This window comes from Mandrillus leucophaeus, unplaced genomic scaffold, assembly GCF_000951045.1.
Source record: "Mandrillus leucophaeus isolate KB7577 unplaced genomic scaffold, Mleu.le_1.0 Scaffold947, whole genome shotgun sequence".
Taxonomy (NCBI): domain Eukaryota; kingdom Metazoa; phylum Chordata; class Mammalia; order Primates; family Cercopithecidae; genus Mandrillus; species Mandrillus leucophaeus.
In genome coordinates, this window is record NW_012110330.1 from 714,139 (window position 1) to 720,138 (window position 6,000).

Here is a 6,000-nt window from a genome sequence, read left to right on the forward strand (position 1 = left end):
CTTGGTGTTTTTTGTTCATTTCTCCTGCATGAAACCTTGTTCAGTGCTGGAAGAGAGCACTTGTGGTGACATATGTTCAACAGTGGCTTTGGGAGTAGGGTGTAGGGTGGGGTAGGGGCTGGGAAGCCCTGATTTATAGCCTTTGCTGATTTCCATGATGTCAGTGCTTCCACTATGGCTGAACTCAAGCTACCAACACGATGTGACTGGCATGGAATTGGGAGAAATGTTTGGTAGCACATGATTGTGTGGTATTTCCATGATACAGATACAATGGAGGAAGTAAATAACTTTAAGAGCTTAGGTAATAGTGCACTATAGTAAAGTCATCAGGAAGTGATGAATTTTGAGTACTTATCAACTTTGTTTTAATATCATTTAGTTATAAATATATGTAATTTACTTTTTAATAATGGCTGCATTTAACAACTGGCTTGGAAAAGTTAGGTGGACCGTGTCACCCCAGGCAAGCAGAAGGCTGGGTACACAAGTGTTGCCTCAAGCATGGAAATCTCAAGTACATCTTGATTTTTCTCTATTTTTCTAGAAAGATGCAAACAGCACAAAGTTATGCTACTTCTATTAAACACTACCTAAATTGTCCTCATCCTACTTCCTAGTTTCACCTTTTCCATCTCTCCCCCACCTCGCTGGAGCTGAATTCTGGTTCCTCAGGTCACTGAAAAATTACTGAGAGAATTTATATCCCCTTGGTTCTGGGTTTCTCTTTCGGTAGCCATCAGAAACCTGCGTTGGCATCCAAAGAATTTGCATACATTTGTCTCCCAGGGCATCCAGCCATAGGAAATCTATTCAAGAAATGCTTGTGCGTCCTCATTGTCTCAGTTCCTTCTCTGACTCTCTCCCCAGGCTCTAGGAAGTCAACCTCTAGTCGTCTTCTCTTAAGCCCCTAATTCTCAAGACCATGAGTCATATGGAGTCCCAAGGAATTTTCTTCTGTGTGCTCCTCTTTGACTAACTATTACCACGCGTGCTGCTCAATTACATTTCACCTACTCTAGGCCCAGTCAAACTGTGGTGACTCTGGGGAGGGGTTAATAATAATAATTATCATTATTATTTTGCCTCACTGGAAACAAAGGAGTTTTGGGAATTACCCAATCATAATCCTTCCAGAGTTAGAAAAACTACTTCACTCCTATGGGTTTAGGTTGGGGCCTGCCTGGAGGCAGGGGACTGAATCTGTAGCCCTGTCCCCTAAGCTGCCCAGGGAGTCTCCTCATGGCTCGTTTCCCTGATTTGGTGGGAACCTGGGAAACCCCTGCTCTGGAGTTAACAGTTAACACTCTGTAGTTAACTCAACATTCATTCAGCCCATCTGGGGTAACAATTTTATTGATTCCTGGTGTATGGAAACAAAACCAATTCCATTCAGTTCTTTGTAGTTAGGTTGGGAAGAATGTGCAGCAGAGGGGTGCATGGGGGATGTGGGAACTTGCAGACAAGGTGGGGATAGTGGCTGCTTTAGGGAATCTGGAGGAGCTGGGTGTGATCATTGTGGTTGCTGGTGGGGAGTGGACAGGATGGCCTTCTGCCACCCGTCTGTGGCCATTGCCCTCCCCAGTCTTCTTAGATGCATTTTAGCAGGATGGGCAGGATGGGACACTGAGCGCCAAGGAGGAGACTGAAGCCTTGACAAAGGCAGGACATTGAGCAGAGGAGGATGGGGTGAAACTGCTGATCACATTGTCACAGAGGCTGAGTTTGAGGTGATAGCGGACTCCTGTGTAGGTTTCTTGAGGAATTAAAGAAGGGAGGAGGAAGAAAACTTGTAGTACATGTTAGTAAGTTAGCCATGTTCCCATCTGCGAAGAAAAAAAGCCTCAGTTTTGGAGCTAGACAGATGTGAGTTTATAGTTATTTAATAAACTTTCAAAGCCTCAGTTTCTTTGTCTGTAAAATGGAATAGTAATAGGGCTGTTTTGTGTGACAGGGATATTACAGAGCCTGGAACATACGGCTTAGCAAATGGTTGATCCTCAACCCTCCACATCCCTAGAATGTAATTTCATCTCCCCCTAGAATGTAATTTCATCTCCTACAAGAGGACAGGCCTGGAGGTACAGATCTAACCACACAGAGGTCAAGGGCAGAGGCTGGGGGAGTGGGAAGTCCACTGGGAGGAGAATAGAGAATGAAGAATGAAGCCTTGGGATTGAACTTGGAGATGGCTCACCATCTTGGGGAAGAGGCAAGGAGTCCAGGAAACCACCAATAGAGAAGGAGGAGAACCAGGACTTGCCTCTGAGTCCTGGAATCCACATGCCGGTGTGAATATTGACAGGAATCCTCATTAGTAATAATAATCCTAATGATAACAGGAAGCACCTGAAACACAAGCTCGGCAGGGTCACAGAGTCAGTCTGGGGATAAGCTGCCAGAATCCTCAGGTTGGCCCCCTGGGCCAGGGTGTGCCCTCCCGTGCCCTTTCCCATCTGCCTGCCCTCAGTTCCTGGCACTCAGGTCCCCTATGGCCTCCCTCTGGGCCCAGGGCTCACTGTGGTGCCCTCTGTAGCCCTGACTTTGACAACCCCTCCCAGGTGGAGGGTCCCTCCTGAAGGGTTGCCACACAACTTTCCCAGAGCTGAGGAGGGACCTTCCTGGCAGGTGGGAGTTGGGGGGCACATAGATTTTCTTCACCATTTTTGGGAGAATTCATTCAGCCTTGGAAGTGAATTCCTTCAGCCCAATCCAGACCCCACTTCCGGCTTGCCTCTGGCCTGGGAAGCCTCCTCCTGTCAGTCCCCTCAGACGCCCCTGGTCTACGCCCCTCTTCTGCCTGGATGCCATCTGCAGCCTCGTGACTCTTCCTTGCAGTCACTCACCTGAACTGGCTCCTGTGTCTCCCCAAACATTGGGGTTGTGGCTCCAAGTCCCTGCCTCAGCCCCGTCCCCACCTCACCTCAGCCCTTTGCCAAGGCTGGTCCGTGAAACTCCCGTACCTTTCTCTCCTTGTCCTCTTTCTTCAGAAAGGCAGACTGGCCTTACCCTGTCCTCTTATCCCAGTCTCTTGCCTGCTCCCATACAGTGTTTGTTATCCTCACCCTGTCTTGGGAGTGTCCTGTTATCCTCCCATCTCCATCAGACTAGAGTTCTCCTGAGAGCAGGGGCCATGTCTCTTCCCTTCTCAACATCTACTTTCTTGAGGGCTCAGAATGCCTCTCTGCGCTGACCTGTCCTAAAATTAGTGTGGTGGAGGAAGTTTGTATTAGAGACTCCTCCCTCAGCTTAGGAGTCTAATGACAATAGTTAATGCCTGTGGTTGCCTCAAGGACATGATGTGGAAAATGCCACATATATCCGCCCAGATCCTTCTCAGAGGTGCATGTGAACATTGCCCTCCCCAAGCGTGTTCATCACCTGGTGAGCAGAGTCAGCAAGGGCCTGGGGAACAGCCTCACTGGTGGTCTGGGCCTCCCAGGGGTAGGGCGTGGGCCATGCCAGGCTCAGTTCTATAGGACAGGTCATGGTTTAACAGACTCTGTTGGAGGCTCTTTCCTGTCCCGCACGCAGGCTTCTCACTCACAGTTTACTAAGGACTTAAAGGTAGGCCATGTTTGTGATCACTGCCATGAAAACATTGAGCAACAGATCCTTGGTCAGGAGCCTAACCTGCTGTTACAATGTTGTTCCTGTGGGGAAATCTGCTTCTGTCTTTTCAATAAACATTAGCCTTCCCGAGACTGCAGCACACAGTCTGAGAAAGTGAGGAATGAGGATGGGAATAATCTCCTCCCCAGCCCCCACCACCTCTCTACCTATTCACCTAAAACCTGCATGCCCATAATACCAAAATTTATGCACCCAGGCCAGCCCTCTCTCCGGCACTCCACACTCACATACCTGCTTAGATGTTTAACAGATGTCTCAAATGTAGCATGTCCCAGACACTGCCTCTACCCCACCTACTGTCTTCCCTGTCTCAGCTGATGGAGACTCCGTCCTTGTTTAATTCCTTTCTCTATTTCACCATTCCCCCGCCACATCCACTGGGTCAGGAGGCTGAGCAATATATTGGGTTGAATCATATGAAAATTGTCATTTTTGTAAGTTTAAACACAGTCAAATACAGGTAATTTCATACAATTCAATCTAATAAAGGAAATGTAAGATGACTTGAGGAAGAAAAGTCATCTCTTCTGCTGCTCTGACTCCACCTCCTATAAGGACAACTGGGACATTCCTATAACCTAGTAGATGTTGGCAGAGCTCCTTCAACATGACCCTGGGCATGGAGGGACCACAAGACAAGAGGACCTCCCACAGCACTCTCAGTCCACACTGGTCAGGGGCCATGGTGTCCTGGTCAGCTTCTCTACCACCTGGACTGAATCCTGCCTGCCCAGCTCCAGAAAGTCCTGAAACATTCAGGAACCAAGGTTCAGAATGGCAGGGAGTGATGGAACTGCCTCAGTAGCCATGGAGAACTGTCCTTGATCCCAACCCCTCTGAATCTAATCCACCTCATGCCTTGTCCTGCAGCATTCACAGCCCCATATAGATTGTGGAGGTGAGGCCCCTGATGCTGTCTGAGGAGCCTTTCCAAGCAACAGGGGTAGTGACTTGGACAGGCAGGCATGGTCAGACACAGAAGGGCAGTGCATCAGTCACTCCAAAGTTGCTGGCTTCATAGATACCATGATTGTATCTATCGGCTTTGCCTTCATTGCAAATCCAGAAGCAAACCCTTCTCTTCTGTTACCTCCCAGCTCACAACCACCCTCATCTCTTGCCTGCGTTACAGCAGCAGCATCCCGACTGATTTCCCTGCTTCCTCCCTCCCACCTTCAGTTCATTATCAGCAGAGAAGCCAGAGGGATAGTTAAATCATTCTTCTGCTCAAACCCCTGAAATGACTTCTTAAGATCAAATTCCTTACACTCGTGCTTCAGGCCATCCATGTCACTTCTCTGACCTAATCGATTATTCTTCTTCCTGGCTGTCTCCCCGGAGCATCACTGGCACCTCATTGTTTCTTGAACACCTTAGGGTCCTTGTTCTGGCTGTTCTCTTTGCCCAGAATGGCTCTCCTCCGGATTTCCCAATGACTTAATTCTCACCTCTTTCAAATCTTTGCTCAGTTTTCTCCCTCTCAGTAATGCCTACCATGGCCACCTTGTTTAAGATTGCAGTACCCTCCTGCCTGCGCTCGTCATCACACTTATCCACCTCCTACTCTGCTTTTTTTCCTTTAATCTGTAGCACTTATCCTCCTCCAACATGCTATAACATTTATTTGTTACGGTGATTGCTAATTGACTTGTCCCCGCCTTTCTGTAAGCTCCACAAGGAGGGACACAAGGTAGGGATCTTTGTCTGTTTTATTCGCTAATGTACTTAAGCTCCTAAAAAGTGCCAGGCATATGGCATACACTCAATAAATATTGTTTCCAAGAAAGAAAAGGGATGGAGGAGACAGACCAACTGCAGCAGGAAGAGCTAACCCCCATCCCCAGGAGGTGAGACTTTAGTAAGGAGCTGCCTATCTCCTCCTGTGTGGCCAAGAGGTCCCTAAGAGGTGTAGAAGTTTGTCTGAACCCAGCTGACTGATTATACTGCCTGGAAGGGGAGATGCAGACATGGAATCTCTTGGCCTGAGAGTTTCGCCTTCCTCAGTGGAGGGGATATCTGGAGAATGCCCATTTTGTCCACCTGCATGTTCCCTAACCTTGAGTTAACCACTTCGTTACAAAGTGTGTTTTGGCGATGTGCTTACTGAGTGTCACCGGTAGGACTGGGTGTTAAACCTGATCCGTCTAGGAACATGGAGCCTTCCAACTGAGATGATTAATCTCATTTAGAAAAATTAAAGAACAATGGACACAACTGTTGATTCAGGCTCATGCAAAGCTGGGAGAGTTGATGCTAAGAGACCACTTGAGGGAAAGGCTTCTGAGAGGAGGAGTGCCTGGGCCTGGGCCTGGAAGTGTTGGTTGGAGACCAAGATGGATAAAGAAGGATATTCTCAGCTGGGAGGCA